The sequence below is a fragment of the Crassostrea angulata genome, chromosome 3, assembly GCF_025612915.1.
Source record: "Crassostrea angulata isolate pt1a10 chromosome 3, ASM2561291v2, whole genome shotgun sequence".
NCBI lineage: Eukaryota > Metazoa > Mollusca > Bivalvia > Ostreida > Ostreidae > Magallana > Magallana angulata.
In genome coordinates this window covers 35475561-35489703 of record NC_069113.1, presented here as the reverse complement: position 1 = coordinate 35489703, position 14143 = coordinate 35475561, and the positions used below count along the sequence as shown (strand labels likewise).

Below are 14143 nucleotides of genomic sequence, written 5' to 3'. Positions count from 1 at the left end.
TCGTGCTTTAGGAACGTGCGCAAAATATTTCGTTCATCCAATATATTTTACCTCATCTTTGAAATCGACTGTTCAAAAACCCTCCAGTAAGAGAAAAAATCCGAATTTTTTGGGGGGTTTAAATAAATGTGACACTAACATTAATGAGAAATTCAATCTACCAGGGTATAAGTTATAGGATGTAAAAAATTCTCAAAAGAAGTGTATCATCACTCTAGATGGAAATTTACTGAATTTCACACAAGGTTTAATCTTTTGGGTGTAAGTTTTTCAGTAAAACTGGGAGAGATGATAGATATAAATTATATACTAGTAATGGAAACCATTGATAAACTCTTATCCAGATGGAATTCTAGAAATCTTACACCGATAACGAAACAGTTATTAACAGTTATTAAAACACTATTAGTCCTAAAAATTAATCATTTAATCTTAACTCTACCGAGCCCAACATTAGAATTTATTAGAAGTTTTGAAAGAAAACTTTTTAAATTTATTTGGAACGAAAAACTAGACAAAATTTAGAGAAGCACTCTTATTCAAGGATATAAGAATGCCGGATTAAAAATGATAGATTTTGAAAACTTTATTATAGCTCTTAAATCAAAGTGAATTAGAAGGCTTATATTTTCAAATTCAAAATGGACAAAGTTGTTTAAAGTTAATTTTAGATATAAAATGCAAACATTGATGAAAGATGTATAACAATGTTGGAGAACAATTATTGATGTGCAAAGAGGAAATTGTAGTAGTCACCACTGGGCCTCCATAGCACACAAAACACATAAACAAAATATCCTGTCTCCAGTCCCGGACTCGAAGGTCTCTCACTGGAGAACTATCCACACAGGGCCTCTTAACCATAGACGTTTGTCAAACACGAGCTCCTGTGCGTCCCACTTGCGTCACGCGCTGCTCCGTAAATAGTTCTCGGTCCTAGTCCTGCCCCACATATGCTACGCTAAGCCTTCACTGACGTTTCACCACTGATATAACTATCCCTGCACTGAAACAATAATTACCTATTCTAAAACCTATAGACATACTCATTTATATAAGAAAAATAACAAAGACAACAACCTCGTAAATATACCATGAAACTGACAAAATATGTACAAAAACTTACCGGCTGGAGAAAAGCAAATGCCCAAACAGATTTACAGTAATTTATGGCTACCAGTCTACCAGACTAACTTCTGGAATTCGCCAAAATTAACAAACTGGAGGACGAATTCAACAACGTGGCCGCACACTTGACATGCAGCCACGGCTCTAACTCACCAAACCGGTTATACTAAAAATAGCCCTAATACCGAACACTCTCGATTGACAAATATGGAAGACAACTTGGTCAAAAGTTACAACTATTTACAAAAACAAATACAAAACTGAAATAAACTGAATTCAACTTTATCACAACTTCAAAACAAATTTTGGTCAATATCTCGGTCTAACAAAAGCATTTCAAGAATATGTGAAAGTATTATATTAACAGTTAACTAAGAATTGTAAAATTGGTTACCCAAATACAGTAGAAATATTTTATAGACCTAAGAAGGGTTGTAGTGACATGTACAACAACCTTTTAATATCAAAGAAAAGAACTTATCCAAAATCTGAAACAAAATGGATTTCAGAAATCGGATTAACACAAAAACAATGGAGAAATATTTATAGTATTTATAGTGCACAAATGATTCAAAATTACTGTGCCTCCAAAACAACTATTGCATAGGATCTTGCCAATCAATTATTATTTACAAAGAGTAGGGATAGTAAATTCTTCATTGTGTTACTTTTGTCAACAAACCCCTGAACAATAGGACATATTTTCGTCGACTGTTATTTAGTGAAAGAAACTGGGATTGAGTTGGAGAAATGGATGTCAGATATCTTTGTTTACAAACAAATTTTGATAAATATTCATAATAGAGATTTTCATAGGTTAGAAAATTAAATAATTCTTTTCACAAAACCATAATATCTGCAAAGTAAAATGAAAACATCAAGGCTAAATGTAAATATCATTAAGAAATCTATAACCAAAAGACTGTTTATCTAAAAAAAACTTTTGCTTCTAAAAAACTGTAATTATCATTTGTTTGATACTTATTGGAAAGATATATATATTTAAACGTTTGGAACATCCTTCACCATCTATATTCTCTCCGTTATGTCCCCGTCTCTTATTATTATTATTTTCTTTATCTTTGAATTTTTTCCTTTTCTTTTTTTTCTAAAACGAAAACCATTTTCACATATATTATATACCACTATAGCTACTCGTTCAAATTATATTGTAACTCTTCTGAGGAGTAATATGTATATGTACATATACTTTATATCACTGTTAATGGTGTAGTAATAAAACAGTTTTATGTGTTCAATTATCACAAAACTACAGCTTTTTTCGCAGAGCATCACTGCAGAGTCATAAATCTGACTGGATTGTAACCTTTTGTTCACAACAGACCCTGATTTAAAAAAAGCTACTCCCATGGGAGAAAAACTGGAGCGTTAATTGTTAATTATTATAGCCTTTAGCATCCAAAAATACAACAAATATATCAACATTGTTTTTAAAAAATATTTTAAAAAATCAAAGAAGACTTTTAAAGATAAGGATGATATTTTTATTCCTTAGGCCACACCAATTTAATTTCCTGCTCGTCAGACCCGCGCGCTCCAGCCCGTTACGACGCTTAGGAGGTATTTAAATAAAAGTGCAAACAAGATATTTTGTTATAGTTTTTGCTTGGTTATTTTTATTTGTAATATTATTTCGAGGGTTTTCCAAAATAGCGTAGACAAGTGGCGTTATTCAGTTAATCAAAGACACAGAAAGATGAAATATGTGCCATACACGGTTCAAGCAATTTGCATTCAAATAATTTTTTTAAATCATATATTGTTTGATATTAAGTTAGTGAAATAAAAGCATGTTAGATCAGAAATTCGATATGCGGCGCAATGTCAAAAACAAAAAGTTAAATTGAACATAATGAAATGAAAATTGCGAGGAAAAGTACTTATTGAATGAAAAATTAAAATAAAACATACATTTATATTGGATAATAATTTTATTTATTCAAATTTTTTTTCTTGTTATAACAATACTTTTAAATATTGTATAGCGCGTTTTGTGACAAGTTGAAGAATAAGGTATCCGATCCATATTAGGACCAAATTTTTCCAACCTTGAATATCCATCATATATTTAATACTTTGATATTTCTTTATAGCATTTAAGGTTAGAAAAAGATTCACCGAGAGAAATTTCCAAAAATAATATTAACTAAGCAGTAAATAATTAATGAAAATTGCATTAAGGTCTATGGAGACGAGCACATTTTTCAAGATAAAAACGTAATTACTAGGAATATCAAAAAATGCTTCGGTAGAAAGATGTTTTCTTTCATAAGGATCACAAGAACTATTGAAAAGAAATCTTATACCGTGTAGATTTTTTTAGAATTTTTTTTAGAATAAAAACAATGGGGGCAACTCTTCAAAAAAAGGAAAAGGTCATTAATTGGGACACATTCCACTCTTACATCTTGATACCTGAATAGAAAAATTATGTCCAAATATACTGAGTATTAAGCCCATACATATCTGTTATGCACCCAGATTCATTGAATCTGAGGTTATTATGGATCAGATACCTTAACTCGTAATAAAATTACGACGTCAGCGTTTGAGGCGGCGCAACAGTATCTGATCAAATTTTGCAAAGGCCTTGAAACAAATCCTAATCGGCTTTTCAAGTAAATAAAATTAACAAAATTGATTCGAAATGCGTTTTGTGAATAAGTAGTTTAACAACATTGAAAATATTGAGACGAGTATGATAAGAATAGGTTGAAAGAAGAAACACCGACCGATAGCAATGGACGTCAAAATGTTGAACGACACATTGCGGTAAGTCGGATGTCAGACAAAAAGTCATGCAGGGCATTTTGGAGTCGTCAGATCGTTAAGACTTATAAACTATTTTTTAAAAAATCGAAATGTATGTTGAATGTGCACTCATGGTACATGTTCAAAGAAAATATTTCTTCCGAGACATTTTCGGAAATAAACGTAAATGTTATCGTAAACATTAACGATGTGGAGGGTCTTAGCAACAAAAAACACTGGACATTTCTCACGTCGGACATTGCGCCGCCTGACAAAACCTGTTGTTACTAATTATTCATTTTCTTAAGAATTAAATAAAGTACAGATTTGAATTTTTCAGTATTGTTTGCCAATGCTTCATTAAAGAAAACTAAGAAGTCTAATGAAATTGCAGTGAACAGATTTTAAGTTATGTGTCATGTCTACGCTATTTTGGGACAACCCTCGTACTTTAAATCCGATAAAGTAATAAAAAGCGTCGGCTTAAATTTCTACCGCCTGAACTGAAAATTTTGCCAACAAAATAATACTGATAATCCCCCGTTTTTCAATAAATGTCCGAAAAAGAAATTGAATTTTTGTGGCCTTACCATTTTTCGACGTTTTCGATTTCGGAAAAAAAATAAAAGTGGAAACAATTGCGATTTTGTAAAAATCAGAGTCATTTACTTCTAAGAATTATTGTTCAACTTTCGTTTTGAGCTGATTTAAATGAAAACAACAGAACTGAAACCAAAACCGTTGACGTGGGAACGCAGAACTGGTTAAGTTTTACACCCGCTATTTTGAACAATAAAACAATTGCTAGGTAAAATCCTGAGCTTTAGAAAATAGGTCATTGCGACTTATGCACATTAAATCCATTTAACTGATTTTTCTCACAGGCTGATTTTTTCCTTCTCCTTAAAACTCTTCGCTACGCATTCTAAAATCTAGATTTATACAGGATTTAAAAAAAACAGGGCTAGGGTTAGTACCTTTTTTCATACAAGGGATGATATAAGCTAAACCTTGAAGTAGATTCTGCCAAGTGTTTCATATATATGTAACAGTATTTGCAAGTTGAGTGATAGTTCATGTCTTTTTTTATATTATCTCAAAGAAGTTTTAGAACAACCTTTATTTGTTCGATATTTTATTTTTAGAATTCACAGTAGTGGAACCGTAAATTTTAACATTTAGTTACTCTTTTTCTAAAAGAGTAATATTCATGATATATCTGATCACACTTTTACTGCTTTTGGAGAATATGACAATAATTATCTATTCAGCAAATATATCACGAAAATACGAAGAATATACCATAGCTAATAGCAAACATTTCAGATATTTCACAGTAATGCATAGAAAGTCTAAGAAATACTTTGTGTTTTTTTCAAAATCTTTTTATGTTCGCTATACTTTAACAGGTTTCAAAACTTTCATTTAACTGCAGCCACTCTCATATACCGAACGAACAATGTTATTTATTAAATAACATCTGTATATGGCAAATAAATTTTATGTTAGCATTGAGTTTTATTCGGAAAAATGATAGAAGATTTTTGTAAAGATATGTCCGAGTTGCAAAAGCCAGCCAGTAAGAAAGCCAGCCAGTTTTTTGTTTTTGCTTTTTTTTTGGGGGGGGGGGGGTGGGTTATATAAATGTGACACTAACATTAAAGAGAAATTTAATCTACCAGGGTGTACGTTACATGTAGGAGTCACTGTTAATGGAGTAGTAATAAAAAAGTTTTACGTTTTCAATTAACACTAAATGTATCTTTTTACGCAGTGAATCACTACAGAGTCATTAATTTGACTGGATTGTAACCTTTTGTTGACAACAGACCCTGATATAAACGTTTTACGGTGCGACCGTCAGGGGCGAGAGCAGCATTTGATCAAATAATGAATTATGAAATATCAATACAAATAAAAGTAGCAACGTATCATAAATAAATTGGAATGCAAAATACAATAAAACATACCAATTTTTGCATTAAAATTTCATTTTTCATAATTAATAAGATTTTTTATTCATTTATATTTAAAATTTATCTCAGATACAATGTTTTTTAATAATAAAGATTTTAACATAATGTTCATTGCAGTGTATTTCCGTTTTTCTTGCAGCAGACACTTTTCTTACATTAGAAAAATTGATTTATCATAGAGTTGCCCTCCCCCCCCCCCCCCCCTGCAACCACCCCTTTAAAAAAATATTTATTTTTTTGATTTACGTATTTAAAAAATTTGCTTGTCATATAAGATACCATCGAGCAGCTAAAGAGCTAAAGGCTTGCTATGCACTCCTCATTTCTCACCCCGGATTAGAGTTTTCCTGTTTTTGAGAATTTTTTTTTTTTTCCTTGTGAATTTTTTTTATTTAATGAGACTGCAACGCCCCTTTTAAAAAACGTTCCTGGAAATTGTAAATTTAGTGAATAAAATTAATGTAAGCATTCATCCAAATGAGAGCAAGTTACAAATGTTTCCTATCTCTGAAGAAATGTCCCCATTCGATAGCTCTGCAAGATTTTGGGAAGATTTTGGTATTTATATTTCAGCAGTTTTACAATAACTAGTTATAGTAATTTCCCCTTATTGTGACGTCAAAGTTCACGTCGGTCAAGTGTCGTCTGTCTCTTTAAAAACTACCCTGAAAAAAATACGCAAAATATACTGTTTTATTTACTTAAAAAGCATGATGTTCTTGAAATTACACATTTTACTATATATAAAGGCATGAAGTTTCAAGAAAATAGCATACTTGATATCAAGTCCTACGTAAAGCAAACAAACGATTTTCAATATCTTCAAAGAATACCATTAATCATTGTATTTTTTCTTTTTTTCCTATTTTTCATTTTTCATCTACAATTCTAAAGGATTTCAAGACACACCTATCAAAGAGAGGTTACTTTGATTAGGAAATAGATCCCATTATAAGTACATTGGAAAACACAAATAGAAAAAGTATATATACTTGGTGAAAACAGATCTGTAATGAAAACAAAGCCAACCAAGATAACTATGATAACCAAGTACAACCCACATTTCAAGGGTCTCAAAAAACTGGACCGTCCTTTAAAATGATGCAGTATGCAAAGAACTATTTACGAATGGACCTATAATCACATGCAGTTAACACACGAATATCGACTAAATGACAATTCAATCACCTTTACTATAACTTAAAATCATAATAGGTAGACCCCTAATGAGGTGGGCCTTAAGAGTTAAAATCATAACTCTATTAAAAACCGCCGAAACACTCTATGCATCCATAATAACAATATCATTGTATAACGTGTACTCATAATAACAATATTATTGTATAACGTGAAGTCATAAGAACAATATCAGTGTATTACGTGAACTCATAGTAACAAATTATATATATATATGTAAATCCAACAAATTATATATATATATATGTAAATCCAAAAATCTGCTTTACTGTATTACATGCAACCACTGTGGCGAAAATTACATCGGCCAAACCGGAACACAACTTACCGCCCGCATGCGCGTCCATCGCCAACAGATCAATGATCCCAGTACCAGAAACACCCCATGCAGTGAACATTTTGACAGATGTGCTAAGGGAGATTATAAAGTATTCCCATTTTATAAACTTAAAACCGATTCAACCGCCATGAGACTTGTGAAAGAGAACTATTTTATTAAATTATTTTCCCCAAAACTCAACAAACATTAAATATCTGTGTAATCATCTTTGTTCTAGCCAGTCTTTGTATTTGTAAATTTATTGATGTCATTATGATCATACTGTGTCTTATTCAGTTTTCCCGAACTTTGACGTTTTATATTGTATTATGACGTCATGGATTTATTCATTCCCTGAAAAGACTCTCGTTACATCCTGACGTCATAGTAAACGTTTCTAAGGAAAACAAGTTCATAACTTATGTACATTCACCTGAAGAAGGATGTAAATCCAGAAAGCGCTAGCGAATAGAAACTTTGGAACTGTTCATTTTCTTTTTCTTTTTTGATTATTTATACTGTGTGATATCACCTTTCACTCATTTTGGATTTTATATATATATATATATATATATATATATATATATATATATATATATATATATATATATATATATATATATATATATATATATATATATATATATACAATAAAACAAAAAACCGGTACAGTTTTATAATGATTTAAAAGAAAATATATCCAGAATAAAATCACAATTCGATCAAACTAAAAACGTTTTGCAGTATGATCGAATTGTGATTTTATTATGGAAATATATTCTTTATATATAGGTTTTCTGACTTTGCATATAATGATGCGCATTTCTTGAATTTTTAAAACCGCTATTCAGCAGTGTAAGATAAGATAAGATAAGATAAGATGTTTATTTGGTACTTAAAGGCCATTGCCCACTGTACATCTAGGCATCATATTTATATGCAACATAAACATGTTATATGAGCCAATCCTATGATATCGCAGTAGTTAAATTATTTTGTGGAAAAATCTATCAATACTGAAATATTTCCAAAAACTAATGTTATTGGGGGATTCCTCTATTATATACTCCAGTGATGTTCAGCGTGCCTCTGTTTACTATGTCTAAAAATATCCCAACCTCAAATGTCAATTTCAGCGCGTGCTACTATTCGTAAACAGAAATACCGCGATACAATAGAACCCGCGATATGATAGGAAGCTACTATATACATAATGCATATACATAGAAAATTTGTAACAATACTGTATTGTTTAACATAGATTGTCATAGAGTTAGCATTTCTTGTCTTATTGACAGACCTTTTTTGATAAAAATTGCTGTACATTTGATGACATTTTGGTCATTGCTGTTAAAAAGATGATCGATACAAATTGGAACATCTTTTCTTTCTGATGGACAGTGAAATAAAAAAATTTCTTAAGTCCGCTAACATTGGACAGTGAAATAGAAAATGTACTTCATTTTCAATTTGTCTTAAATTACGAAGTTGACATAATCTATCCGCACTATCAATTCCCTCAAATCTACCTTCTTCAATACGTAATTTATGTAAGGAACACCTGAAAGAGGCTAATGCCTGTTTTAAGGGGTAGCTTAGAAAGGTGAGGTAACTTTAGCAGTGTAAAAGACATTGCATCAATATAATTAAGAAATATGGTTATTGCAAGTTTTAATTCCTTTTTAATATCCATATTTGAAAATAGTTTTGATTTTGCATTCTGATTACAGTTTATGACCTGAAAACGATGTATATTGATGCATATTAGCTGGTCCACTGAAATCTCCGATCCAAGCATTATCTCCTTGCTCTAGCTTCACTATGGTCATTTTGCTACAAGGTAGCCATGTCTTAGAAGCACCGTCATAACAGGTGTTCCATGACTTGATCTGGTCGTTCACGAAAAGGGACGTGTGGGCATATTCACCTTGCCATGCAAGAACTGTCCAGTCAAACACGTAGATCCCGCCGCTAGGGGCCGTGAAGACTCCTGTAGATAGGTTGTATCCAAGTCCTTCGTTTAGATCAACTGTTTCGAACACAATGCGGGCTTTTGTAGCAAGATTTCTTTTATGATTTTTTAATCGAACATCAAAAGCAACCACTCGGTGATCTATAATCATCGTAAGAAAATAGGTAAGAATCATATACATGTATCACATAACTTTACATACTTAGAGAGTATAGTTTTAAGTAATTTCCAAAGCTACTGATACGCTAGGATTTTTAGTTAAATATGAACATAAAGTTATAGCTTTTTTATGTTATCCGGAACAAAGGCAAAATAACTTACATGAAGGGAAGATTTAAAAAAAATAGTATTATTATTTTTATTCCGATCATTTAACAAGAGAAACAATAAAACCCACAATTATCATTAAGATTGCATGCAGTATTGCAAAAAGGTAATACTTTCACTTGTCTTTGTAGTCTTAGAATCATTTTTACAGTTGTTTCTGACGAATCCAACAGCCAGGCAGGTCTCCTCCACGCTTTTATAATCCTCTCTGAATACTTTCAGGCCTGGTTTTGGTGACACCTTGTCACACTATCCACATTGTATAGTGATCATCAGTACGACAAATGTCAACGACATCCTCAAACTTATCAAATATATTTAGAAATTAATTGAAAGTAAGACATGTCAATTTATAAATCATAATATTTCAAAGAAAAGTGAGTATATACTCCGATTAACGAAAAAACTGCATGCAGATAGTAGAAAATACTACTTTATTATTCTATTTTATCCCAAGAAAGCAACACCCCGAATTTGAACAAATTGTTTTTCCTATTTTTAGATAATTTAAACATTAGAAACTTCTAAATGTATTTTCACTTGCACAGAGAAAAATTCTATACTTCAAACAAATTTTAATTTTATACACATATTGTTAGTTATTGATTGAAATTATCTGTAAGTTTTTGTCAGTTGACATGGATATTAGATCGAATGCATTGAATGATACTTTATACCATTAAAAAAATAATACAATTAGAAGAGCTTTAAACAAGAAATGGTCAGTACTTACTTGTATAGCAACTCTCAGTTCAATCGCAAAAGATTTGTACAATTATGAAATGAACATCCGTCATATATATATATATATATATATATATATATATATATATATATATATATATATATATATATATATATATAGTATTTCATTTATGAAATAAATATATAGAAAAAAATCACTTTACGTTTTCTAACAGCTTGGACATTAAACTGTAACATAATACCAGATATATATATATATATATATATATATATATATATATATATATATATATATATATATATATATATAAAGCACAGAGAAATTCACTTTTGTTGGAGCTCCACCTTCCGCCCCGACCGAGGCTTGAACTCACGACCTCTGGCACTATTCTCCTAGCAGTGAGCGGCCACTGCGCAACCCACTCCCACTCGGCCATCTAGGCAAGACTAAGTGTGTGCTTATATATATATATATATATATATATATATATATATATATATATATATATATATATATATATATATATATATATATATATATATATATATATATATATATATATATATATATATATATATATATATATATATATATATATATATATAAATATATATATAAATAACTTTAAGTTACTGTCTCTTGCTCCGCAGTCATACAGGTGTCACGATATGCTTACCTTCATTGTATGAATTTAAAAAAGAATAACTCTAGACTGTTTAATTATTTAAGATTGTTTCGATATTATCGGAATTTCCTCAAGGGCAATCCAAATGAAATTATTTATTCGGGTTTTTTTATTTGGTTGCTTTCTTTAATTTGCATATAGAATTTTTAAAAAATGAACGTTGAATAAAACAACTTCTCAGAGCTAGTCTCGAGAAGTTCAACTTTGACAAGATAACTGTATGATTTTCAAAAAATCAAGATCTGTTTTTAAAATTACAGTAGGAAAGAATATGCGCACTTGTTTTCTTACAAAGTCATGGGCTTTGCCTTTAGTTCGTGCTTTAGGAACGTGCGCAAAATATTTCGTTCATCCAAAATATTTTACCTCATCTTTGATATCGACTGTTCAAAAGCCAGCGAGTAAGAAAAAAAAATTTTTTTTTTTTTGGTTTAAATAAATGTGACACTAACATTAATGAGAAATTTAATCTACCAGGGTGTAAATTACATGTAGGAGTCACTGTTAATGGGGTAGTAATAAAACAGTTTTACGTGTTCAATTAACACAAAATGTATCCTTTTACGCAGTGAATCACTGCAGAGTCATAAATCTGACTGGATTGTAACCTTTTGTTAACAACAGACCCTGAAAAAAAAACAGCTTCCCCGTGGGAGAAAAACTGGGGCGTTAATTGCCAATTATTATACCTCTTAGCATCCAAAAATACATTAATATATCAACATTGTTTTTTTTAAATATATCTTTAAAAAATCAAAGAAGACTTTTAAAGATTCTTATTTACAAATTTATATATTCTTTGTAGCATGAATAACCATTAGATCTTTACCCAAAATGTTGGTCAAAATATCCCGAATGTCAAGCAAACAGAACAAAAAAATTTGGAGGACATTAGTTGTATTTTTTTTGTATGTTTCGTGTATGAAATAGAAACTGACATTTTGTAATTAAACTTTAGTTATTTAAAAAAAAATAATAGTGGAAAAAACAATGTTGTTAAAAAAATATAAGTCAAAAAATTAAAGGGTATTGTAGTTTTTTGATAATCGCACTGCACTAAGCGTACATAATACATGATATAAAAATAAATTTGTACATGTACATATTTGATTTTGGATAATAAAAAAATTGACAATAATACGTCTAGGCTTGAAATGGAAGCACTAGCCGCCAGTCTCTGAGAAACAATAACAATTTTGTAATAAAAAAAGTGGACAAAGGCAATACAATTGTTATTACGGACAAAGACCAATGTATCGCAGAGACCTTGCGACACTCAAATCAAAAAACTTCATGTAGGTTGATGAAGTAGATCTACATAACTTCCATCATATCATACAAATTAGAGTAACGCAAATGTACTCTGAGTGCTCAATAGATAAAGATACCTATCGTTATCTCTGCGATATTTAATCTTCGTTAAATTCGGCCATCTTTTCTTGCTCCCTAAAATACACAAAAATCAAAGATGAAGTTCGATATGCCCTTCAAAACAGCATATGCAGCATCAGACAACTACTACCTGGCCAATCATTTTACAGTGTGATACGCAAACTCGAAAAATCGACGCACAGTGTGATTACTTTCTCATTCCTATAGTACTAAATCAATCAATACCGCCGATTTTATCAATAAAGTTGAGACTCGAGAACTTCCAGCAGAAGTGTTACCTATTACATATGATGTGACTAGTATGTTTACCAACATAGAACTCGGCGAATGGCTCAGCGCCGTCGATGAAACATACAAAAACGCTAACAAACCACAAATTGACATTCCTAACCCAGACCGAAGATCTTATCTTATTGAAATGCGTCTTAGAAAACAATTCCTTTGAGTTCAATGGAAAATATTTTAAACAAATTATAGGATGCAGTATGGGTGCAACACCATCTCCAGAAATTTTAGATAAATTAATTTATCAAATTACCAACCATATCATGTCAAATTCAAATTTTCCTATCAAGTTCTTGACTATGGTGATTTAATGGCCATTTTTAAGCCTTCAGCGACACGCAAGATGAAATTCAAGAATTTTGTGATATCGACAATGCATGTTTCCAAATATTTCAGACACAAGAACGTATCAAATCACCAACTATGTCATCAAGTATCAAATTTTCCTAATATGTTTTACGGTGCGACCGTTGGGGCAAGCGCAGCATTTGATCAAATAATGAATTATGAAATATCAATACAAATAAAAGTAGCAACGTATCGTAAATAAATTTGAATGCAAAATAAAATAAAACATACCTATTTTTTTCATTAAAATTTCATTATTCATAATTAATAAGATTTTTTATTCATTTATATTTAGAATTTATCTCAGATGCAATGTTTTTGAATAAGATAGATTTTAACATAATGTTCATTGCAGTGTATTTCCGTTTTTCTTGCAGCAGACACTTTTCTTACATTAGAAAAATTGACTTATCAAAAAAATTCTGATCATATAAGGAAAATGGAGTGCCCTCACCCTCCCCCCTTGCATGATGTAATAAATGGAAGTGAAAATAAAGATACCGTTGAGCAGCTAAAGAGCTAAAGGCTTACAACGCACTCCTCCTTTCTTACCCCGGATTAGAGTTTTCCTGATTTTGAGAATTTTTTTCTTTTTGGCTTGTGAAATTTGTTTCGAATGAGGCTTCCACGCCCCTTTTAAAAACGTTCCTGGAAATTGCCGTAAATATAGTGAATAAAATTAATGTGAGCATTTATCCAAAAGAGAGCAAGTTACAACTGTTTCCTATCTCTGAAGAAATGTCCCCATTTGTTAGCTCTGCAAGATTTTGGGAAGATTTTGGTATTCATATTTCAGCAGATTTACAATAACTAGTTATAGTAATTTCCCCTTATTGTGACGTCAAAGTTCAAGTCGGTCAAATGTTGTCTGTCTCTTTAAAAACTACCCTAAAAAACTACGCAAAATATACTGTTTTATTTACTTAAAAAGCATGATGTTCTTGAAATTAAACATTTTACTATATACAAAGGCATGAAGTTTCAAGAAAATAGCATACTTGATATCAAATCATATCTAAAGCAAACAAACAAATTA

The 14143-nt window shown here is 30.8% G+C and overlaps 1 pseudogene; it reads right to left on the bottom strand.

Moving 5' to 3' along the window:
* Positions 1-8867: 8867 nt before the first annotated feature.
* LOC128178030 (complement C1q tumor necrosis factor-related protein 6-like) lies at positions 8868-10400 on the bottom strand (annotated as a pseudogene).
* Between the last annotated feature and the right edge of the window lie 3743 nt (positions 10401-14143).